Here is a 26467-nt window from a genome sequence, read left to right as displayed (position 1 = left end):
GCAGTTTTCCTGACATCTGATAGAATACACTACATTGCTCTGTTTGTAACTAGGGATCCTGTCCTTAGGGTGAACTAATTTCTGTCTCAAGGTGTTAACCGGTTTAAAGTAAACTTGGATTTTGTGCTGTCTGAAGATCCTCTGTAGTTTTTCCCCTACTCCTGCTAAATAAGGGAGAGACACTCCACTTCTTCTTGTCTCCGTCTCCTGTCTATCTGGTCTCTTTGTTTTCTGGGACTTCTGCACTTTATCCAGGGACCATCGTGGCTACCCACATACTGTGAGGGCTTTCCGTACATGTTGTTCTTTAGCCCTTCCCTCTGTAGTTGTGGGCACCTGTAGGGCTCTGTGTTGAAGAGTCCTGATCACCCCGAGCTTGTGTTCAAGGGGGTAGTTTGAGTCAAAGAACAGATAATGGTTGCGTCAACCATTACTACTCTACTGGTGGTTGTCTCTCACTGCGGTATTGTATCACTTCCTGTTCCGGAGCACAGCGGTGTTTTTCTGTATCTGTTAGCTTTTTAATCTGCGCAGTTAGATTGATCTAGTTATCTAGATTACGATTTGTTTCCCAGTGTAATCTTTACGTGCCTTAACTAAAGCACTCCTTCTGCTGAATCACCTCTAAATTATTTACACATTATTCACTTTGCGTGTTTTTAGGAATCCGCTAGCTTAGCGTAGCTACTAGCTCTTAGCCGATTTAGCATGGCGGCTTCTCCTGTCTCTCCCACACTTTTCTGCTCTGGGTGTGAAATGTTTAGTTATTCCTCGGCCTCCTTTAGCCGTAATGGTACTTGTAATAAGTGTAGCTTATTCGTAGCTTTGGAGGCCAGGCTGGGCGAATTGGAGACTCGGCTCCGCACCGTGGAAAATTCTACAGCTAGCCAGGCCCCTGTAGTCGGTGCGGACCAAGGTAGCTTAGCCGCCGTTAGTTACCCCCTGGCAGATCCCGAGCAGCCGGGAAAGCAGGCCGACTGGGTGACTGTGAGGAGGAAGCGTAGTTCTAAACAGAAGCCCCGTGTACACCGCCAACCCGTTCACAATTCTAACCGTTTTTCCCCACTCGACGACACACCCGCCGAGGATCAAACTCTGGTTATTGGCGACTCTGTTTTGAGAAATGTGAAGTTAGCGACACCAGCAACCATAGTCAATTGTCTTCCGGGGGCCAGAGCAGGAGACATTGAAGGAAATTTGAAACTGCTGGCTAAGGCTAAGCGTAAATTTGGTAAGATTGTAATTCACGTCGGCAGTAATGACACCCGGTTACGCCAATCGGAGGTCACTAAAATTAACATTAAATCGGTGTGTAACTTTGCAAAAACAATGTCGGACTCTGTAGTTTTCTCTGGGCCCCTCCCCAATCAGACCGGGAGTGACATGTTTAGCCGCATGTTCTCCCTGAATTGCTGGCTGTCTGAGTGGTGCCCAAAAAATGAGGTGGGCTTCATAGATAATTGGCAAAGCTTCTGGGGAAAACCTGGTCTTGTTAGGAGAGACGGCATCCATCCCACTTTGGATGGAGCAGCTCTCATTTCTAGAAATCTGGCCAATTTTCTTAAATCCTCCAAACCGTGACTATCCAGGGTTGGGACCAGGAAGCAGAGTTGTAGTCTTACACACCTCTCTGCAGCTTCTCTCCCCCTGCCATCCCCTCATTACCCCATCCCCGTAGAGACGGTGTCTGCTCCCAGACTACCAATAACCAGTAAAAATCAATTTAAGCATAAAAATTCAAAAAGAAAAAATAATATAGCACCTTCAACTGCACCACAGACTAAAACAGTTAAATGTGGTCTATTAAACATTAGGTCTCTCTCTTCTAAGTCCCTGTTAGTAAATGATATAATAATTGATCAACATATTGATTTATTCTGCCTTACAGAAACCTGGTTACAGCAGGATGAATATGTTAGTTTAAATGAGTCAACACCCCCGAGTCACACTAACTGTCAGAATGCTCGTAGCACGGGCCGGGGCGGAGGATTAGCAGCAATCTTCCATTCCAGCTTATTAATTAATCAAAAACCCAGACAGAGCTTTAATTCATTTGAAAGCTTGACTCTTAGTCTTGTCCATCCAAATTGGAAGTCCCAAAAACCAGTTTTATTTGTTATTATCTATCGTCCACCTGGTCGTTACTGTGAGTTTCTCTGTGAATTTTCAGACCTTTTGTCTGACTTAGTGCTTAGCTCAGATAAGATAATTATAGTGGGCGATTTTAACATCCACACAGATGCTGAGAATGACAGCCTCAACACTGCATTTAATCTATTATTAGACTCTATTGGCTTTGCTCAAAAAGTAAATGAGTCCACCCACCACTTTAATCATATCTTAGATCTTGTTCTGACTTATGGTATGGAAATAGAAGACTTAACAGTATTCCCTGAAAACTCCCTTCTGTCTGATCATTTCTTAATAACATTTACATTTACTCTGATGGACTACCCAGCAGTGGGGAATAAGTTTCATTACACTAGAAGTCTTTCAGAAAGCGCCGTAACTAGGTTTAAGGATATGATTCCTTCTTTATGTTCTCTAATGCCATATACCAACACAGTGCAGAGTAGCTACCTAAACTCTGTAAGTGAGATAGAGTATCTCGTCAATAGTTTTACATCCTCATTGAAGACAACTTTGGATGCTGTAGCTACTCTAAAAAAGAGAGCTTTAAATCAGAAGTGCCTGACTCTGTGGTATAACTCACAAACTCGTAGCTTAAAGCAGATAACCCGTAAGTTGGAGAGGAAATGGCGTCTCACTAATTTAGAAGATCTTCACTTAGCCTGGAAAAAGAGTCTGTTGCTCTATAAAAAAGCCCTCCGTAAAGCTAGGACATCTTTCTACTCATCACTAATTGAAGAAAATAAGAACAACCCCAGGTTTCTTTTCAGCACTGTAGCCAGGCTGACAAAGAGTCAGAGCTCTATTGAGCTGAGTATTCCATTAACTTTAACTAGTAATGACTTCATGACTTTCTTTGCTAACAAAATTTTAACTATTAGAGAAAAAAATACTCATAACCATCCCAAAGACGTATCGTTATCTTTGGCTGCTTTCAGTGATGCCGGTATTTGGTTAGACTCTTTCTCTCCGATTGTTCTGAGTTATTTTCATTAGTTACTTCATCCAAACCATCAACATGTTTATTAGACCCCATTCCTACCAGGCTGCTCAAGGAAGCCCTACCATTATTTAATGCTTCGATCTTAAATATGATCAATCTATCTTTGTTAGTTGGCTATGTACCACAGGCTTTTAAGGTGGCAGTAATTAAATCATTACTTAAAAAGCCATCACTTGACCCAGCTATCTTAGCTAATTATAGGCCAATCTCCAACCTTCCTTTTCTCTCAAAAATTCTTGAAAGGGTAGTTGTAAAACAGCTAACTGATCATCTGCAGAGGAATGGTCTATTTGAAGAGTTTCAGTCAGGTTTTAGAATTCATCATAGTACAGAAACAGCATTAGTGAAGGTTACAAATGATCTTCTTATGGCCTCAGACAGTGGACTCATCTCTGTGCTTGTTCTGTTAGACCTCAGTGCTGCTTTTGATACTGTTGACCATAAAATTTTATTACAGAGATTAGAGCATGCCATAGGTATTCAAGGCACTGCGCTGCGGTGGTTTGAATCATATTTGTCTAATAGATTACAATTTGTTCATGTAAATGGGGAATCTTCTTCACAGACTAAAGTTAATTATGGAGTTCCACAAGGTTCTGTGCTAGGACCAATTTTATTCACTTTATACATGCTTCCCTTAGGCAGTATTATTAGACGGTATTGCTTAAATTTTCATTGTTACGCAGATGATACCCAGCTTTATCTATCCATCAATCAATCAATTTTTTTATATAGCGCCAAATCACAACAAACAGTTGCCCCAAGGTGCTTTATATTGTAAGGCAAGGCCATACAATAATTATGTAAAACCCCAACGGTCAAAACGACCCCCTGTGAGCAAGCACTTGGCTACAGTGGGAAGGAAAAACTCCCTTTTAACAGGAAGAAACCTCCAGCAGAACCAGGCTCAGGGAGGGGCAGTCTTCTGCTGGGACTGGTTGGGGCTGAGGGAGAGAACCAGGAAAAAGACATGCTGTGGAGGGGAGCAGAGATCGATCACTAATGATTAAATGCACAGTGGTGCATACAGAGCAAAAAGAGAAAGAAACAGTGCATCATGGGAACCCCCCAGCAGTCTACGTCTATAGCAGCATAACTAAGGGATGGTTCAGGGTCACCTGATCCAGCCCTAACTATAAGCTTTAGCAAAAAGAAAAGTTTTAAGCCTAAGCTTAAAAGTAGAGAGGGTGTCTGTCTCCCTGATCTGAATTGGGAGCTGGTTCCACAGGAGAGGAGCCTGAAAGCTGAAGGCTCTGCCTCCCATTCTACTCTTACAAACCCTAGGAACTACAAGTAAGCCTGCAGTCTGAGAGCGAAGTGCTCTATTGGGGTGATATGGTACTACGAGGTCCCTAAGATAAGATGGGGCAACTGTTTGTTGTGATTTGGCGCTATATAAAAAAATTGATTGATTGATTGATATTGGTCAGTGTGCGTGGGTTTTCTGTAAACCCCTGTCTGGAGCTGCCTGTTCTCTCCAATCGTAACATCACAGTCCAAGAAGGCTAAACACGAAGATGCATGAATGAGACAGGGGGCGGGACCACCCACACGCAATAACAGCAAATATTAACAGATGAAAACCCCAAGAAGAAACAACTTAAAAACAAGGCCAAATGGGCCAGTGGGCGGAACCGCCACAAGTTTGAGCGCATTAACACAGAGACTCTGTTGTTTGAGAAAACTCTCTTTCTGTTGTGGTGTTCTTACTGTGTGGAACATTTCCCAAAGTGCGCTGGAGCAGCGCACAATAACAGATGTCCACTTACTTAGTTGTTTGTGTCATTAGTTGTTTGATAAAGATATTTATTGATACTTGCTTGAACTGAGCTTGACTGCTGGTTGTGTTTCATCTCTTGAACCTGATGAATCCCAAAGATATGAAGAAAAGCTCAAAGTAGCGAAGCCATCATGAGAGCTCGTATAACAAACAAGCCAAGTCTGGTGCTGCACTTTTCTGCATCCACAACAACACGGAACCGCTTTGGATCCTGGATGGCAACCACTTAGGCAGACACAGGTCCATTCCCAGATCTCTAAAATAACCATCTGTCTGCCAGAGACAGATGAAACGTGGACATTCCCTTACCCTTCTTCAGCTACTGGGGTCCCCAGCACTCGGCACCTGTGTGCTGGATGATGCACAGAGAAACGGGCCACATGGCCACAATTTTGTAGCTGATGCTCCCTCACAGTGCAAGTGATACTCCACATCCTAGTCTGTCTTACTAACCTCTCATTTGATACAAAGTCATTCCAGTGGTCCCCAAGGATCCTCCAAAAAGACCTAAAGAAGGCCAGTCATCACCTCAGGTCTCTGGTTAGTGTCCAAGTCTCACCACCATACAGGAAAAAGCAGGATTAGGACCCTAAAGACTCGGCCCTCTGTTCCCATACAAAGATACTGACATCACCAAACACCAAACACCTCTGTGCCATGACCTCATGACCAGTGATGCCGGTAACGCGTTACTCAATCGAACCACTTTTTTTTAGTAACGAGTAATCTAACGCGTTAATCTTTCCAAATCAGTAATCAGATTAAAGTTACTTCTCCAAGTCACTGCGTTACTATTATTTTTGCATTGTGGGTCGATAGCAGCATTAAACTTGGTCTGTGGGCAGAAGGTCGGGTTTCGAACTGCCCACTTTAAGCGACCTGTGAGCTTTTCATCTGCGGTTTTCTCGTCCTCACCTTTTAAAGCGCGGTGACAACAGCACACCTGCACTGAGCTTTACAAAGACATTTTTATGCTTTTTTGCATTTATTTAGAATTCTGAGCTGAGCTGCTCCGTATCTGCTGCTAAAAACAGCTGATCCTCTGCGACGCGTCAACAACTAACACTATTTTCCACTCAAATGCACCTAAACTCTCTTTCTGAGGACCACATGATGTGAAAACGCAATAAAACTTTCTTACCTGTAAATCTGGTCATGTTTTCTGCATAAATAAATGTTATCCATTCTTTGTGCTCAAACCCAAAGCAGGGGCGAATCCAGATGGGATGGGGGCGTGGGGCAGGGATGTGCCCCCCACACAACACCCCTAGATTAAAGGTCCAGTTTTGAAGCCTTTTTTGTTTACTACAACTACTAATACTACTTATAATAATAATTTGGACAAGTAAAATGTTTAGAGAGAATTTAAATGTTAGAAAAATGTTAGAAAGAATTCAATAGTTACATTTATAAACAATGTAGGTTAGAAATGGCAAGTTTTACTGTTACAGTGCTGTCAACAGTTAAATATGAGGTCAAGAAAGAGGTCTTTATTTTACGTTTTATAAAACAAGTATTTATTTTCATTGAAGTCAAGAAAGGGTGACTATAAAGTGAGTTTTGGCAAAACAGGTATCATTGTCATGTTGAGGTAGCAGAGGGTTGTTGTCAGCAGCTGGGGAAAGTAACTAAAAAAGTAACTAGTAATCTAATTTACTTTTTCAAGGAGTAATCAGTAATTTTTCAAAGTAACTGTGGCAACACTGCTCATGACTCCACAAGCTCTTCCCAAGCGAATCTCAGTCTCAAAGGCCGAGGACACAGAGACATGTATGTCACTGCTGAGATGAGTTGAACTATTTCATCACATACTGGACAGATACACTTCTGATGGCTGAATCCGGGAAGTTGAACACTGTTTTTAACGCAGGCTAAAAGTAATTGAGCCCTGCTACTTTCCACCTCTTTATCTTGTTTATTTGAAACAAAAAATGCAGTTTAATGTTGTTTGTTGTGGGTGTGCCCTGTCAGGGATGTCCATGCTTGTATTCGGTCGTGTGTGTGAGACTGTCTCTGTCCCACGCTCCTTATGCGCATGGGCGTGTCTCTGTACCTGTGTGAGTTTTTGTGCTTCGTCTCTGTGCTTTGTGTGCTTGTCTGTGTGTGCTTGTTGCCACGCCCCTGTGATTCTGTGACGCACCTGTCGTTCATGTGTTCGGTCTCGTCCTACGTGTTCGTGTCTTTTCAAGTGTGTCTTGTGTCAGTGTGTGTGGATGTGGGCGTGTCCCCCGCTGTCTCCTTCATGTTTTGTCCGCTGTCTGTACCTCTTCGCACTCATCGGTTCCTGGTCCATCATGTCTGTGTGTATTGTCCTCCTGTTGTGTCTCGGTCTCCTTCGTCCTTGTTTCTTCTGGTCTCTGTTGTTTAGGTTCTTTTGTATTTTTCATGATTTGTGCTGTGATTTGTCACCTGTTCACTGTTCTGTATTTTATGATTTGCATTTTACCCTTTCAGTAGCCTTATGATTCTTGTCTGAGTGCTTTTCATTTATCATGCGGGTTTCTAGGCCATTGGGTTTTTGTATTTTGATGTTCTTTTTGTCCTCACATATACTTGCCACTTCTGTTGTTAATTTCCACCTGTGGTTTATTTGTTTTGTATTTAAGCGACTCCTGTTTTGTGTTTCATTGCACGTCAGTTAACGATTGTTGCGTTTTGGTGTTTTTGCTCCCGCTCTCTCTGTATTATAGATTTGTAAGTACCCTGTTGGTTTGATCACACTAATAATTGTTAGCTCTTCTTATCTCCTCACCGTCACACCTCATCTCCCTCAGTCCTGTGTTCAGTGTGGACTTTGTATTTTTGTTGTGACCCCCTCTCCACCTGTGTACAGTGGTCCCTCGTTTATCGCGGGAGTTACGTCCTAAAAATAACCCGCAATAGGCGAAATCCGCGAAGTAGTCAGCGTTATTTTTTGCAATTATTATAGACATTTTAAGGCTGTAAAACCCCTCACTACACACTTTATACACTTTCGCAAACAGGCATTAACATTTTCTCACTTTTCTCTCATGTGTAAACACTCTCAAAGTTCAAACCTTAGTAGAAAAATAAGACCAACCTGTTTTCAGGCCCAAACATTTGTTTGAGAAATAAAAATGGAACGTTTTCCTACAAATAATTATGATGGCTTTTAGAACTAACAAATTTCATTTTAACAATTAGGGCTGAAAGATTTTGGAAAATAATCTAATTGCGATTTTTCTCCTCAATATTGCGATTGCAATTTAATATGTGATTATTTTTCCCCTTCTTATGCATTAAAAAACCACACACGCACACACAACAGAATCAATGAATCCGTTTCATAATAAACAATATATTTTTTTAAAGTGCAAACAACACAATGCAACACAACAACAATGCAAACAAACTGACTTTACTTGTTCAACTTTAGTTTTATGTAAGCCTATGTAGGTCTACTCTTTTTAAACACTGAACTTTAAACACTGAACCTTATAGATTTATAACAATCTATAAATAAATACAATTACAGGTATAAAACAAATAAAGCTTACTGATCTCAACATGGTGTTGCCTCGTGAGGTAGCAACTGTAGCAAGGCAGGTTCTGCACAATACCTGACACTGCGCTGCATCTTCATTTTTAAAGCCAAAATAATTCCACACAACTGACGTACTGCCCCTCTTTGGTTCCAAACTTTGAGCTGTGTCCGCTTCTGTCGAGCCTGAAGCCATTGTACAACAGGTTAGCGCAGTGCTATTGTTAACTACACCTTGTGGCTGCTTTCTGTGCTCGGCTTGCACTCAAATCTCATGCGTTACGAGATCATGTATCAAATCGCGTCCTTTGCAATTAGGAAATCTCGTTCTATGATATCGCAATATTATCGTAAATGCGATTAATCGTTCAGCCCTATTAACAATCAACCTACGAGGTTGGACACATAAGAAATTATTAATAGTGACTCACCAGTATTTCACAGTTCCTCTGATCGCGCCTCTGCGTCCTGGCGCCGCTCCACTGTCGCGCCTTTTTCCACTGAGTCACACCTCACTGCAGGTGTCTTTTTCCAAGTGAAGAACACAGTTATGGGTTGTTGTTGGCGCTCTTTTTTTCTTCTGGGCGAGAAGATTCTTATAAACAGACAGGCAGAACACAATGCGCATACTCTCCCTTCACGGTGCCACTACCGGCCTGCTTGATGAGGATGCAGAACACAATGCGCTGTTTAAAAAAATAAATAAATAAAAAAAGCATGCAAAATTGGACTAAAAAAATCCGCGAAACTGCAAGGCCGCGAAAGGCGAACCACGTTATAGCGAGGGACCACTGTATTCTGTTTTACTTACTGTTTGGATTATTAAAGCACTTTGGATTTTTGTACACTCAGCACTTTGTGTCCTGGCTGCTCTGCATTTTGGGGTCCTATTTAGTCTCATCTCCAGCAAACTGTAACAGTGGTTCTTGTTTTCTGTGTCATGAAAACATACAGAATGATGACTTTTCAAGATACAAGTCACACCTGCTCTCTTAAACTAGTAACAATGACTTATATTCTGGAAAAAAAATGTCATGTACAAATGGTGAAGAATGTGAATCTGTTCTGTGAACCACTGATATTTGTGTGGAAACATGCCTAGCAACCATTAATGCCCAGTGCATCCGGAAAGTATTCAGAGCACTACACTTTTTCCACATTTTATGTTACAGCCTTATTCCAAAATGGATGACATTCATTCTTTTTCCGCAAACGTCTACAAACAATACCCCATAATGACAATGTGAAAAGTTAATTTGAAATTTTTGCAAATGAATTAAAAATAAAAAAAAAAACTAAGAAATCACGTGTACATACGTATTCCCAGCATTAAAGACATGAAGTTCAAAATTGAGCTTAGGTGCATCCTGTTTCAGGTGCATCCTTGAGATGTTTCTGCAGCTTAATTGGAGTCCACCTGGGGTAAATTCAGTTGATTGGACATGACACCTGTCTACATATAAGGTCACAGTGCATGTCAGAGCACAAACCAAGCATGAAGTCAAAGGAATTGTCTGCAGACCTCTGACACAGGATTGTCTCGAGGCACAAATCTGGGGAAGGGTACAGAAACATTTCTGCTGCTTTGAAAGTCCCAGTGAGCACAGTAGCCTCCATTATCCTAGAGCAGGCCACCTGCCAAAACTGAACGACTGGGGGAGAAGAACCTTAGTCATGGAGGTGACCAAGAACCCGATGGTCACTCTATCAGAGCTACAGCATTTCTCTGCGTAGAGAGGAGAACCTTCCAGAAGGACAACCATCTCTGCAGCAATCCACCAATCAGGCCTGTATGGTAGATTGGCCAGACAGAAGCCAATCCTTAGTAAAAGGCACATGGCAGCCCACCTGGAGTTTGCCAAAAGACACCTGAAGGACTCTCAGACCATGAGAAACAAAAGTCTCTGGTCTGATGAGACAAAGATTGAACTCTTTGGCATGAATACCAGGTGTCATGCTTGAAGGAAACCAGGCACCATGCCTACAGTGAAGCATGGTGGTGGCAGCATCATGCTGTGGGGATGTGTGTCAGTGGCAGGAACTGGGAGACTAGTCAGGATTGAAGGAAAGATGAATACAGCAATGTACAAAGACACCCTGGATGAAAACCTGCTCCAGAGTGCTCTTGATTTCAGACTGGGGTGACGGTTCATCTTTCAACAGAACAATGACTCTAAGCACACAGCCAAGATATTTCAAAGGAGTGGCTTCAGGACAAGTCTGTGAATGTCTTTGAGTGGCCCAGCCAGAGCCCAGACCTGAATCTGATCTAATATATTTGGAGAGATCTGAAAATGGCTATGCACTGATGGTCCCCATCAAACCTGATGGAGTTTGGGAGGTGCTACAAAGAGGAATGGGCAAAACTGCCCAACAATAGATGCACCAAGTGTGGCATAATATTCAAAAAGACATGAGGCTGTAGTTGCTGCCAAAGGCACATCAACAAAGTATTAAGCAAAGGGTGTGAATACTTACGTACGGGTTATTTCTTAGTTTTTTAAATTTTTTTAATAAATTTGTAATTTCTAAAAAAAAACTTTTTTCATGTTGTCATTATGGGGTGTTGTAAGTAGAATTTTGAGTGGGAAAACAATGATCACTGTTATCATGTTCTTGATAAAATCATTTTTTAAAATTTATGAAGTAATCAGACTTTCCTTGACTTGCTGGACCTGATGTACCTGTATTTGCTGAAAGTGTTGAATTTGTAGAGACATTAACTTGTCTCGGGAGTGACATTCATGTCTCCACGTCCTCAGGCTTTTTGAGATTGAATGGCATTTTGAAAGGTCTTCAAAGAACATCAGTGAAATCACCTGCTGAGGTGATTGGTAGAAAGGGATACTTGCAGTGCCTTGGCCATTCATGGCACATGATTGCCCACCCCTGGTCTAACCTTACCAACTCCCAGAGCAAGCACACAGGCAACAGCAAATGCAATTATTTTAAGAGAAAGATCCACATTCATCCAACATGGTCAGACACATATATACGCACATAGAGATATAGGACAGAATAAACAGTTACCATAACATAAACACCATATGGACGTGAATACAGTAGTTATTGTTGAAATGTGTGGATTGATATGTGAGCCACATGTGAGCGTACGACTTGCATTTTAATATTTTTGGTAGAAATAATATAAATTTTGATCCAGTACAAACATTCAAAAGCCACTTAAAGATATTTGATCGACATGTGGAGCTGATAATAAGCAGTTTTAATGTCAGTTGGGTCTATGTTTTGATTGATATGTTACATTATTATTTGAATATAATGTTTTCAGAAATCAGTTCAGACTTGAACTCAGCAAATATTAAAAGATTATTAACCAAGCAAGTGAGGTTAATAATTTGTTTATTATATGGCTGTGTTTTCATCTTGCTGGTCTTTATTTTGCATGTCCACTTCGAGCTCGTTTGCTGTTAATTCCTACAATTCAAAGGCATGGACTCCGGCAAGGACGGTTGCATTCCTCCCCTCTCCTCTCCTCCTTTCTGCTCTCTATCTCTGCTCTGACCTTCAAAGTCCCAGCTTCACCAGACTGTGAATTCTTCAAATTATGATTTGGATTAACTATGGAATTGATCAGCTGGTCTCTCAACGCTATTGACAGCATTTGTTTTAGACAAGGAGATCAGGGTTTGGGGACCCTGCGTGCCCTGATGGAACCTACCCAGCGGGCTTTGCTCTCGACGCCTGAGAGAATGGAGTGTGACATGTGACTCCACTGTCTGTGGAAGACTTTGAGGATTCATTCGTATTCGCTTTTATGATGGGAGGTTTGGTGCTGATTGGTTTGTGCGCTGCCCTGACCCACAGGAATATTAGCAAGACGGCTGCTTCCAGAATTTTGTCCCCTCATCAGTCCGTCATAATTAATGAGTTGGGCAATGCTGTGTAATCTCAGACTGCGTGAACTCTTGAACTCAAACGCAAAATGGATTCAATCTTGGAGCAAATCACTGCATTGCAAAGGAATGAGGACCAGAGAATATTCTTCATAAATTTGGACTCTCGACGGTCAGTGGTGCAGTAAATAGAATTCTGTATCTCTCCGCCAAACATCAACATGGCAGCCTTATCGGCTCCTGAAGGCCAAATTCCCTGCTCTTCCCCCAGAAGGATCTACAGCCTTGGTGAAGGAATTCGGCTCCCCCTTCTCATCTACCCCCCCCCCCCCCCCCCCCGCCTGCTGTTGCCTAGCAACACTTTACACACACACGGACAGAAACTGTCAGACTTTACACACACATGGACAGAAGTTGACAGAAATTTAACTCATCTGCACACGACGCATATCTCCCTCCCTCCATCCCTATTACCCCCCCCCCCGTGTCTCTCCACTCCCCCCACCCTGGCTTCCTCCTTGCCCCTCAAAGGCAGCCCGGTTTTTACTGCTGCAGCCTTCAACCCCCAGGCTGGGCGGCGCGGGCACCTCCTGCTGCAGCCTTCACCCACTTTGCCTCAATTTGGAAGATGGACTACTTCAAGTTTAGTGCACATAAACAATGTCAAATGTATATGTGTTGTCTTTAATTTTGATATGTGCCATTATTACAGTAAACAAGTAATAATTGTGGATTAATTGCTGTATCTTGTCTGAGGTAATTGGAGTGTAAAGGTAATTGCCCTTTTTTGGGATCAATAAAGTTGTCTGAAGTCTGAAGTCAGTGTAATAATATTCACTCGGACAGTGGTCTTCTTTGTTACTCATAATTTCTTTGTTTGCTTTTTGTTTTGTTTTATTTTGCGCCATGAAAATTGTAAACAAAGATGCAAATCTTATCCGCGATCTGGACTGATTGTCATGTTAACTGTCTGATATCAGACCGGAAATCAGCCAATCAGAGCACGTGTACCGTCATAGCCATATAAGATTTTATTCAGCTTATGTACTTAATGAAACTTTGTAGAAATTGTGAGAAATTCGTCATTTTTAGCAAAAAAAAAATGTACATCGCCAATTCCAGTGAAGTTGGGACGTTGTGTAAAATGTAAATAAAAACAGAATACAATGTTTTGCAAATCCTCTTCAACCTATATTCAATTGAATACACCACAAAGACAAGATATTTAATGTTCAATCTGATAGACTTTATAGTTTTTGTGCAAATATGTGCTCATTTTGAAATGGATGCCTGCAACACGTTTCAAAAAAGCTGGGACAGTGGTATGTTTACCGCTGTGTTACATCACCTTTCCTTCTAACAACACTCAATAAGCATTTGGGAACTGAGGACACTAATTGTGAGTGTCATGATTGGGTATAAAAGGAGCATCCCCAAAAGTCTCGGCCGTTCACAATCAAAGATTGGGCGAGGATCACCACTTTGTGAACAACTGCATGAAAAAAAAATAGTCCAACAGTTTAAGAACAATGTTTCTCTACGTTCAATTGCAAGGAATTTAGGGATTTCATCATCTACAGTCCATAATATAATCAAAATATTCAGAGAATCTGGAGAACTTTCTTCATGTAATCGGCAAGACCGAAAACCAAAATTGAATGCCCGTGACCTTAGATCCTTCAGGAGGCACTGCATTAAAAACCAACATCATTGTGTAAAGGATCTTACCACATGGGCTCACGAACACTTCAGAAAACCATTGTCAGTTAACACAGTTTGTCGCTACATCTACTATTGCAAGTTAAAACTCTACCATGCAAATCGAAAGCCATACATCAACAACATCCAGAAATGCCGCCACCTTCTCTGGGCCTGAGCTTATCTGAAATGGACAGATGCAAAGTGGAAAAATGACCATCCAGATTGTTACCAGTGCAAAGTTCAAAAGCCAGCATCTGTGATGGTATGGGGGTGTGTTAGTGCTCATGGCAGCATCTGTGATGGCACCATCAAAGCTGAAAGGTACATCCAGGTTTGGAGCAACACATGCTGCCATCCAAGCAGCATCTTTTTCATGGACGTCCCTGCTTTTTTCAGCAAGGCAATGCCAAGCCACATTCTGCACATGTTAGAACAGCGTGTCTTCACAGTAAAAGAGGGCAGGTAATAGACAAGGCCATTGAAAATGTGTGGCGCATTATGAAGCTCAAAATACGACAACGGAGACACTGGACTGTTGAACAACTCGTCTTACATCAAGCAAGAATGGGAAGGAATTCCACCTACAAAGCTTCAACAATTAGTGTCCTCAGTTCCCAAATGCTTATTGAGTGTTGTTAGAAGGAAAGGTGATGTAACATAGTGGTAAACATACCACTGTCCCAACTTTTTTGAAACGTGTTGCAGGCATCCATTTTAAAATGCTCAAATATTTGCACAAAAACTATAAAGTTTGTCAGTTTGAACAGTAAATATCTTGTCTTTGTGGTGTATTCAGTTGAATATAGGTTGAAGAGGATTTGCAAATCATTGGATTCTGTTTTTATTTACATTTTACATAACGTCCCAACTTCATTGGAATTGGGGTTGTATTTTAGCCATCTCCTCATTGTTGTCAAGTTGAACTCAGTCACAAGGAACACTGACAGCATGCCTTTCACAGTAAAAGTATTTGCTGGGATGCTGGTATTAATGCTGGTGAGCAACATGAACTATCTGATGTTGTTTAACTTTGCTACCAGTAACATCAGTGAGCCACACTTGATATTACAAGTATTTGCAAACAAAAGTGAATAGAACACATTTAACTGACTGCTGTTCTCAAATGTCATTTTCCTCCAGTGTGTCTATTTTCTCACTTTACCCTGACTTTGAAGTTGCAGCTCTTGGTCAGAGTTAGCTTACAGTCATGAGATGCCATGGGGGCGCCATCAGTGTTACAGTGTTAAAGAAAATAAAGGTTTCAAAATAAAGGTTTTGAAAATTAATCCCCAAATTTTTCATAATAAAGGATGCACATCATTGTGCCTTGTGGAAGCCATATCCTAAAGCTGAAGTTGATCTGACAAACAGAGAGATATGCGAGCCACATACCCACACACACAGATGCTTCTTGCTTTATAGAAAGATGCCTGGAAATAAACGTACTTATTTGCAAAGATTTCTATTTTGAACTGTTGTACTAAACATACTCGCACACCATCTTGTACTATAAGCCTATATTTTAATTACTTCTAGCATGTAAACTTGCTATTTACCTAGCTGGGTTCATGGCAGTGAGTGCGCATTCCATGGTAAGAGGCTTTGTCTGAGCTGACTCAGGCCCTCACAACAATAAAATATAGAACGTCAATGCTAAAGTACCCTTGGCAGTATGAGCATAAAAATAGGAAACGCAACATATAGTTTCACTTCGCCAACTCATGCAGTTGCGCCAATATATTGTCCTGGTGGACAAAGCCCAACATAAAATGTAACCTTTTGATCCTGTAAGTAGGCCAAGGTCGGCTATCTTCAATGTCCTGCACATTCACTATCCTGAGATTACATCCTGGAATGTTGCGACAGCAGAGAGAATGGATGTAATGAATGAAAGAGTGCATAGAAAGAATGTGACCTTTTGACCCCTTAAATTTGGTCAAGGTTGGCTATCTTTGAACTTGTCTGTCTGTGTCGCAAGAATGCTCCCTGTGAATTTGAAGACCCTGGAAGTAGTAATAGGGATGGACAGAATGCTGAGCAGAGAGGGCTGGTCGGACGCAAAGTCTTTGCAGTACCCAATTGCCATATTTTGGCCTTGATTTGTTTCCTATTTGCCTCCACTTGTCACTATCAAGGGTATGGTGCCTAATGCCATAAAGCAGCAACAAGATTTAGGAAGTACATTTTCATAGAAATTTCAGTTAGATTACAAGATCGCCCGGAGAATCGGCAACATTGAGATTCATGGCATTATAACAATGATGTAGCTCTGTGTTCAGAGGTGTGGTCCTCTCACCATTTTCAAGGGGAACACAGGGATCACTCAAGCTGGACCCTATTTTTAGTCCATTTTGGGTTTGTCTTTTCACTAGCAACAAAAACGAAAATAAAGTTGAACACAGTTATTAAGGGTTAACCAACTATATACTATATGGCCATGGGACACTCTAATAACATCAAGATAAACCACTTATTTTCACCACTAAATTGGTAAGAATGTCAGAAGTGTCTAATAACATGTAGGGGATCCCTACCGGGGTCAAGGTACATGTTAACAATAGGTTAACAATAGGTATTGTTCCTATTGTTAACCAAGGAAGCAGATGTTGTGAATATATATATTTTTTTCATACATATAGGGATTAAAGTTCTCCATCACTACGACGGATGTCCGTCAATGAGGCTGCCAAAAGGCATGGTTTGCGCTGCACCATCCTGATGCAAAATCGAGGCTAAATGCAAGATATTAAATATACTGCATCCCCAGGGCACGTGCACCATGTTCAGAAAGTTCAGAAATAACACAATGCTAAAATACCCACGGTGTTGTATGCTGTATGAGCATCGTGTTGTTTATAATTTACAGTTGTTTGATTAATTATTAAGAGCGACAGGTTGCCATGTAATCCCTATGGAATGACGCGTTTTGGCACCAAGTCACGCAGCGCGACGCGATGGACGTGAATGAAGCGATGCAAGTGAAGCGATTTTGAGCGATTGCCATGTTTGTGGCGCGATGTTGCGTCGCATCACGTCGTGTTGCCCTCCTCCCCAAGTTGAAAAATTGGAACTTTTTCGTCTCGTCGCACCGCGATGACCAATCAGGGACTGAATATGTAGTGACGTGGAGATGTCTGGAGTTTGACTGAAGATGTGAACATGTGCTGTATCTGGTAGCAGCCTGTGAGCAGGACTTATGTCTCTTTTGTCCTTTATTTCACAATTATGACAGAGTTTTTGGAGCGAGCAGCAGTGGGAGTGGAGTTTCTTTTTCTTTTTATTTTACGTGCATGCGCGACCGAATCGCCTATGGAGATTATTTTACTTATTAACTACACAGATGTATAATAAAACAAATGGTGACTGGTTTCTAAACACAATTATGACAGAGTTTTTGGGGGAAGAGCGAGGAGCAGCCCCGCAGCAAGCAGCGGAGGTTTTTTTTTTTTTTTTTACGTGCACGTGTGAGCCAATCGTCTGTGGAGAATATTTTATTAATTAACTACACAGATGTATAATAAAACAAATGGTGACTGGTTTCTAAACACAATTATGACAGTTTTTGGGGGAAGAGCGAGCAGCAGCCCCACAGCAAGCAGCGGAATGTTTTTTTTTTTGTTTTGTTTTTTACGTGCGCGCGCGAGCCAATCGTCTGTGGAGAATATTTTATTAATTAACTACACAGATGTATAATAAAACAAATGGTGACTGGTTTCTAAACACAGTTATGACAGTTTTTGTGGGAAGAGCGAGCAGCAGCCCCACAGCAGGCAGCAGAGTTTTTCTTTATTGTTTACATGTGCGTGCGTGAACGGGACAGGAGGTCCTCAAACTGGGTCCTGCAGAGGCAGAAGGACTGCTGAAAGCGGCTGTCATCCAGACGCAGCTCCTGTAGTAAATAATGATACTCCCTGAATTGGGAACGTCTCATGACGTTTGTCAGCTTTCCCCAAAACTAGCTCCGTGTGATCAAGGTCCGTCATGTTAACTTGACTGACAACCGGAGCCGGCAAGCGGAATGGAAGCTCCTCCTATTTGATGACGCACCGGGGCAGAGCGACACACTGGCCGATGGTGGCGAGTCCGTCGCCACGCGACCCCCGTGAATTTGTAGTGTCTGATCGCGCCCTGTGTAAACGCGGCATTACACACAATTTGTACATTTTCCATAAATCCCCTTTATCAATCAATCAAGCATGAACAATATTTACATTTTAATGGCATCTGCAGGAGGCTTTGCATGTGTGTTTACATGAGCTTTTGACAAGAGCGGAAGTTGTGCAAATCAGACAATTTGTACATCACCCTCTGTGCATTTGCAGGTACTAATAACACAAATTTAACCCATAGCGAGTTAGCAGACGTTAGCATTAGTGGACATTAGCGTGTATTGTAACATCCACTAAATGTATTATAATTCACTCCAGATGTATTATGGTTCCAAAAACATAAACATTGTTTTCAGTTTTAGTAGAGTTTATTTCTCACTTTTACATAATATATGACAAAGAGGTTACATTACAAAGCACAGTTTTCACCTAGCTAGCAGCCTATGACATCACCATGCTAACATCTGCTAAATAGTTTTCTTTCAGTGGTGCTAATAGGTTACAAAAACTGTTTTCAGTTTTAGAAGCATTTATCGCTTGCCTTTACATAAAATATGAGAAACATGTATGAACATATAAAATGAAGCGGTTTTGAAGAGGCCAGTGTCTGATGTCACAGTGTAGCTCTCCTCTGATTGGCTGCTACCCGTGTCACTCAAACACAAAACGTATCAGAATGAAACATAATGCGTTTTTTTTTTTTAATCTTAAAATACAACAAATCTTTGAACTTGTCCAAGGTCTGTATCCCAAGATTCTTTCCAGTCAATTTCAAGAGTCTGACAGTAATAGGATTGGACCTATGCTGAACACAGACGGATGAAAAGCCTTCGCGATACTCAATAGCCATATTTGATGGCCTCGTGTAAAAATCGATTTTTAGAATGTCTTTTTTTGTTGATGATGATGATGTTGGTTTTTTTTTTGTTTTTTTCACAGCGAGTGCACGTGTGTGTGTTCCTCTGTGTGCACTCCGCTGTAGGGAAGAGGAGATGGGAGGGTCACCCTGCTGTGTGTTTGTGTCACAGCGCTGTGACAGTGAACAACAGTGAGCAGAGTGCAGAGTTTTACAAACATGTTTTTTTTTTTTTTACTTTTCTTTCAATTCAGTTTATTTAAATTTATTTAATTCAGTTTGGCGCCAGTTCATAGCGCCAAATCACAACAAAGTTGCCTCAAGGCACTTCACACAAGTAAGGTCTAACCTTACCAACCCCTAGAGCAAGCACACAGGTGACAGTGTTAAGGAAAAACTCCCTCTGATATTGAGGAAGAAACCTCAAGCAGACCAGACTCAAAGGGGTGACCCACTGCTTAGGCCATTCTACCAAAAAGGTTTACAATACAGAACACAACGCAACAACAATTGACGAGAGTCCATGCAGGCAGGAAGTCTGCACCGAGTGTCTCTGTGCGTATCCTTGCTGTTGTTAAACTAAAAACACAGCTGCAGACCTGTGATGCATTAACAACAAACATTAACACTTTTTTTTCCCAAAATACACCTAAAATCTCTTCCTGAGGATGGCATGATGTAAAATGCGCTCATGAATCCTTCTTACTTCTCAATCAGGTTGTGCGTTCCACATAATTGCATAAATTCTTGATTGTTTCTGATCAGAGATTGCAAACTAGGGGTGAATCAAATGGAAAGAGGGTGTTGTGGGGGTGACATACCCCAAATGGCAATATGGGCATTTGAGCATCATATTTATATTTTTACCATGTATTCTTGCATATCTCAAGATGATGTGTAGCAAATGTGGCGTTGAGTCTAAGTTTCTTTACAGCCCTAGGAAATTTTAGTGAATGTTTCATATTTTGCCAAAAAAAAAAAAAAAAAAAGTTTTTTAACCAACTATAGACATTAATAACTCATTCACATATTCACACATGTCAAACTGCTGATTTTGGGGTAGGTTTTGTTGTATAGTGGGAACATTGAGTCAGTTTTGCTCTATCAAGTGTGATCTGCCTTCCATAAACACAATTTTTGCAAAATATGAAAAATTCATTAACATTTCCTAGGGCTGTAAGGAAACATAAATTCAACACTAGGGATGAGCGAGTACACCACTATCTGTTTCTGTTCAACCATCTAAATGATCTGTATCCGTATCTGTACTTGTTGTGGGCGGGGCCTAAACCAGAAGTGGGTGTAGTTTAACCCGAAATGGCTGGGGCTTAAATCAGTACATTATTTTAAGTCTGAAATTGATATGGATTGATCAGAAGTTGCTGTATTTATTGTTTATTTGAAAACTATTTACAGAACAACCTCAAAATTGAGATTCAAATCAATGTTTTTGATCACAAAAGTAAGAACTATTTACAGACCAAGTTTTTTTATGAACTCAGAACATGAATATTCTTAAGTGTATTAATGAATATCTACAGAACAGCCTCAGAATTGAGATTCAATGTTTTTGATCACAATAGCAAAGGAACTATTTATAGAACAAGTTTTTTATGAACTCAGAACATGAATATTCTTAAGTGTATGAATGAATAACAGAACAGCCTCAGAATTGACATTCAGTGTAGTAGGAAATTATGAACTACAAAGTATGCATGAACAAGAATTGTCACACTCAACACAACTTTCTTTTTTTTATTTTTTTTTATTTTGTTTTATTTTTTTATTTTTTTTTTCAATTATTTATTTTTACTACCTAACGTTATTGCCATTTTTTCCACACAAAGTTAAATGCTATTGTTGGGGTGTGTGTGTGTGTGTGTGTGTGTGTGTGTGTGTGTGTGTGTGTGTGTGTGTGTGTGTGTGTGTGTGTGTGTGTATCTTACAAGAATTAGCAATGTCAGTTAGCTCAAATTACGTCTCAGGAGCGTCGTGTCCCCCGCGCGCACACACACGTAACCTGGTCGGCGCTTGTGCGTGCGTGAACAACAAAAATAAGATCGTATACATCCTCAGTGCAGCAAACAAATAAATAAATAAAAAAGTCACGTCAAAAATGAGTCCAGCTTTTTTTTCTCTTCTTGCTAACAACCTCCAGGCAGCACAGTGGATTGGTTTCGTGTGTGTGCGTGCACGAGCATGCGTGGGCGCGCATGTACTCGTGCGTGAGCGCGCGTGTTTTTGCGACGTGCGTGTGCACAAGTATACATACTCGTGTGCACTTGTGTATGCGTGGTTACATGTGCGCGTGTGCATGAGGCCGTGCGTGTGCATGTGAGAGTGCAATGGTACCAAACGTATGGAACCAAATTTGCACTCTAAATGGAACCAAGCTGCACTCTGAATGCAATTCAACACAAATGGAATGAATTAATCCATGTCATGTGACATACAAACCACCAATCAAATGACAAGGATCCACTCATATGTGAATATGAATGCGATGCTCAAATACCCACATTGCCATCCCGGGTGCAGAAATTGGGCATATTTTGAAGCTCATTCAAAATTAGCAGGTTTATCATGAGTATAATTTTTGCTCCTGACAACCTGATTTATGGTTTGATTATATAGAGATGCTCTAACACATCATAAACACAAACAATGAGACTGACATAGTTAGTGTATTTCTTTGATTTTTGAGCAGTCAGAAATATGAATGGCAAGTCAAATTTTGGGCTTCCTACCATTTTCAGGCCTTTGTGGAAGCCGGATCATACAACATAGACCAGAACTTGCTCAATCTTCCCTCATTACATCAAAAGGTAGGCCAGGATGAGCAGTTTCACACCTGTGAAGCTAACAGCAAGCTGGTTATTAACATCTAAAGTTAGTACAAGCACCATTTTCACAAAATGTGAAAAGTTCACCAAAATTTCCTGGGGTTGAAATTTCAAAACGTTTCAAGATACAGAATATTTGGCATTTCATCCAAACTTTATAAATGTGAGTGACATCAAATTGACATAACAGGGCTGAGGAGTGACCTGGGAAGTATTTTTATAACTGGATGATTTGACATGGAATTGACAGGCGGGTTGGTCAAGAATGTTTGGACACAAATGCGAGGCTCACAGAACCAGCTCTCGTTGGTAAAAGGCTTTAGCGAGGAGGATAGCAGAGGTCAGTACACAAAAAGCAGTCCAAAATACACAGCAGAAGTACAAAAAACATCAGGCATTGGCGAGGTGGGGGAAACAAGCAGGAGGTCGAGAAAACACAGAGGCAGGAGTGAGGCACTGAGGCATCAATCTGGTGAGGAACAACAGAACCCAGTGAGTTCATATAACCCCAATTCCAATGAAGTTGGGACAAACAGAATACAATGATTTGCAAATCCTCTTCAACCTATATTCAATTGAATACACCACAAAAACAAGATACAACACTCAATAAGCATTTGGGAACTGAGGACACTAACTGTTGAAGCTTTGTAGGTGGAATTCTTTCCCAGTCTTGCTTGATCTACGACTTAAGTTGTTCAAAAGTCCGGGGTCTCCGTTGTTATAGTGCTTCATAATGTGACACACTGGACTGCAGGCAGGCCAGTCTAGTACCCGCACTCTTTTACTACAAAGCCACGCTGTTGTAACATGTGCAGAATGTGTCTTGGCATTGTCTTGCAGAAATAAGCAGGGACGTCCCTGAAAAAGACGTTGCTTGGATGGCAGCATGTGTTGCTCCAAAACCTGGATGTACCTTTCAGCATTGATGGTGCCATCACAGATGTGTAAGTCACCCATGCCATGGGCACTAACACACCCCCATACCATCACAGATGCTGGCTTTTGAACTTTGCGCTGGTAACAATCTGGATGGTCATTTTCCTCTTTTGTCCGGAAGACATGACATCCATGATTTCCAAAAACAATTTGAAATGTGGACTCATCAGACCACAGCACACTTTTCCACTTTGCATCTGTCCATTTCAAATGAGCTCGAGCCCAGAGAAGGTGGTGGCATTTCTGGATGTTGTTGTGTATGGCTTTCGGTTTGCATGGTAGAGCTTTAACTTGCGCAACGAACCTGGTTAACTGACAATGGTTTTCTGAAGTGCTCCTGAGCCCACGCGGTAAGATTCTTTACACAATGATGTTGGTTTTTAATGCAGTGCCACCTGAGGGATTAAAGGTCACGGGCATTCAATGCCGCTTACGTGTAGAAAGTTCCCCTAGATTCTCTGAATCTTGTGATTATATCACGGACTGTAGATGATGGAATCCCTAAATTCCTTGCAATTGAATGTTGAGAAACATTGTTCTTAAACTGTTGGACTATTTTATTTTTTTCACGCAGTTATTCACAAAGTGGTGACCCTCACCCCATCTTTGCTTGTGAATGGCTGAGCTTTTTGGGGATGCTTGTTTTATACCCAATCATGACACTCACCTGTTTCCAGTTAGGTGTTCTTTGAGCATTCATCAACTTTCCCAGTCTTTTGTTGCCCCGTCCCAACTTTTTTTGAAACGTGTTGCAGGCATCCATTTGCAAATGAGCAAATATTTGCACAAAAACAACATAGTTTATCAGTTTGAACATCAAATATCTTGTCTTTGTGGTGTATTCAATTGAATATAGGTTGAAGACGATTTGCAAATCATTGTATTCTGTTTTTATTTACATTTTACACAATGTCCCAACTTCACTGGAACTGGGGTTGTATAACCCCTTGGAACTGGGGTTGAACTAACCCCAGTTAGATCTAACCCTAGCAGCTGACTCAGAATTGGTGCAGACCAGGGGAATCCGACTGTGCAGACCAAATGGAACCGGTGTGCATGGAAAGCACCAGAATAAGGGCATGGCCACAGAAACACCCACCACCAAGAACCCAGGGACAGACAAGACAGATAGAAACAGACAGACCTAAGCAGAAAACCCAGCAAGAGAATAAACACACAGAAAACCAATGAATCAAATAAAATAACAAAACAGACTAAATGAAAATAAATCAGACAAGCAATCAAAATCTCAAACCCTGACAGGAATAACCCATTACTCTTCTGAAGACACCGACTGGCCACTTGAATTTTCAGTAGGCACTCAATTGAAGAATTACACGGGGTCAAAATTTTAAAATGTAAAATTATATTGAAAACTATAACATAAAGATTTTTAAAAGGCATAGTTTGGACTGTCTATTACTAAATATTATGAAGTAAAAACAGCAACAATGCACAACTGTTTTTTTTTTTTTTTTGCACAGTAATTCTGTCATACTGCTTGTTGCAACTGTGTTCTTTCTATGTTATTTCCTTGCTCTTTTTTATTTATATTTCCTAGTCACGTTTTCCTTTATTACCCCCCGGGACCTTTTAAAACCTAATTTTGTATCATGTCATGTGGAAGCATATATGGAATGACAATAAAGAATCCTTGAATAGTATATCCCTTTGGTAACTCCTTTTTTTCACTCTGGATTGCCACAGCATGTGCAAGGTACGTATGTCTGCATGTTGATTTGGCACACGTTTTACGTTGGATGCCCTTCCTGACGCAACTCTACATTATATGAAGAAATATGGCAGGAGCGGGGTCTAAACTGAAAACCAGCCACGCTGAAACCAAGCGCACTATCCACTGGGCCACCGCCCCTGCCCAATAAACAATCCTTGAACACAGGGATCAAAAGTTAAAGTTTCTCCATTTTTGGTTAAAAAAAAAAAGTGGTGCAATTTATTGATTGAGCTAATAGGATTAATACATGAAGAAAGTTTTGACTGTGTTGAATGTTTGGTCTCCAGTGGCGGCTGGTGAAAAACAGTCTTGGTGGGGCTGCTGTGCCAATAGATTCCCTTGTCTTGTCCAGTACAGGCATTCAAGTGAACGGTCGGAAAATTACTACAATTCCACATTAATCATTTCATGTCCTCAAAATCAACAGTTTTACAGATAAAGTTAACCATTTACAGCTATATTAGGCCCCATTTCTACTTTGGAAAGGAACAGTATCAAATACAACACTCAAATTCTTGAGCAAAGAACATTTCACCATTTGACACCAATTACACACATAGTACACCAAACTGTACTGCACTGCCATTATCTTCAGACAAACAGATCCTGGGGTTCACAATGACACCCCCTTAACAAAATAGAAAATATCACCAAATTTACACTCTTTCAAAATATGGACAAATTCTTCAATTGACAATGAGCTAATACTGCCTGACTAGGACAGTTCTAATTTTATCACAAAAAGCCAAATATCCACTCGGGTCACATGTTTGTGTTTGCCGTAAATACAGCTGTCAGGATGCATCAAAGTGAGAGGCGAGTCTGCTGCATGTCTCCACTCTTCACTTTCAGCTAATGTCATGTAATTCATCAGACAGGGCTGATTCTACGACAAACCTGGAGACAGATTTATATCAGGTCTCTGTGGACCTCATCATCACTATCTGCTCACCGTAATGGCAAACCTCACGAGGTTATGGCTTCACTCCCCTCTCAGTTGGGAGATTATATAAATGCCTCAAACGACTCACTTACCATATATTTTTATGTTGATGTTCATGACTGAGTTCATACTGTGATATTATTGCAATCAAAACACCTTCACACAGCGTACTTGTATCTATATTGTAATAGCCAAGCAGCCTCTGTGTGAGACGTGTATTCATGCATGCGTGCACGTGTATGGCTTTGATCATGGAGAAACTGGGGAGAGCTGACATTTATCATTTGTATGGTAATGTATTTTGGGTCAAGGATGAATGCTGCGAAAATGGAAAGTTGATGGGATTAATATTTTTTGAGGAATTGGCGGTATTAGCTAACAGTGAACAATGGACGTTATGCGGCAATGCGCTGTGGGAGTTTGGGATTTTAAATGCTGTTATTGTGGTTCATGTTATTTTAAGTGTTGTGTTATTGACTTGTGTTTTTGTCATCCATTTGGTTTAGTCAGTTTAGTTAAGTGTCATGTTGACATCACCATGAGTGAGTTAACCCGTTTATGACCAGATTTTTTTTTTTTTTATAAGTGGTAAAAGTTGCATTAAGCTGGGTAGACACTGTACGATATTTTCACTCTTTTTACTCAGCTCCAGCTCAAACTGTACAACAAAACTGCACGGTGTAAAAGTTCAGAGCACACAATTTATGTTCTCACACTATACGGCCCGATGCTCTGATGTGATCTGACTGCTCACATTGTACGTTCAAAAACCACACATCGGACTTGTGTTTCCAGAAGCAAAACGTAAACAGAAGCTTTTATTTTCAAACTTTATTTACATTTATTATTTTTACAAAAACTCTTGATGGGAGACATCAGAGTTAAAAAAAAAATAAAAAAATAAAAATACACGACTTTACATGAGTTGGGGGGGGGGGGGGGACAGAAGCTGCTCTCCCAAAGAGATGATCACTGTTTATGTTCTCTCCAATTACGCATCGGTGTTTGCACATGCACAGTGCGAGAGGTTGGACGCTTGTGGCCCTTCAGCAGCGGGATACCCTCATGA

The 26467-nt window shown here is 41.0% G+C and overlaps 1 protein-coding gene and 1 long non-coding RNA gene across 2 annotated transcripts in view; one reads left to right on the top strand and one right to left on the bottom strand.

Annotated features, from left to right (window-relative positions):
• LOC117519298 (gamma-aminobutyric acid receptor subunit gamma-3) overlaps positions 1–26467 on the top strand; it is a 281204-nt gene that overhangs the window by 57663 nt on the left and 197074 nt on the right. The gene's annotated exons all lie outside the window — the stretch shown is intronic.
• Positions 13573–22498, bottom strand: LOC117519299. The gene is made up of 3 exons (XR_004563241.1): positions 22420–22498; positions 22079–22083; positions 13573–13665 (listed from the first exon to the last, which is right to left on the bottom strand). It is a non-coding gene; the product is annotated as an uncharacterized LOC117519299 (long non-coding RNA).

This window comes from Thalassophryne amazonica, chromosome 10, assembly GCF_902500255.1.
Source record: "Thalassophryne amazonica chromosome 10, fThaAma1.1, whole genome shotgun sequence".
In the NCBI taxonomy this organism is placed as follows: Eukaryota; Metazoa; Chordata; class Actinopteri; order Batrachoidiformes; family Batrachoididae; genus Thalassophryne; species Thalassophryne amazonica.
This window is presented reverse-complemented; position numbering and strand designations above follow the sequence as displayed.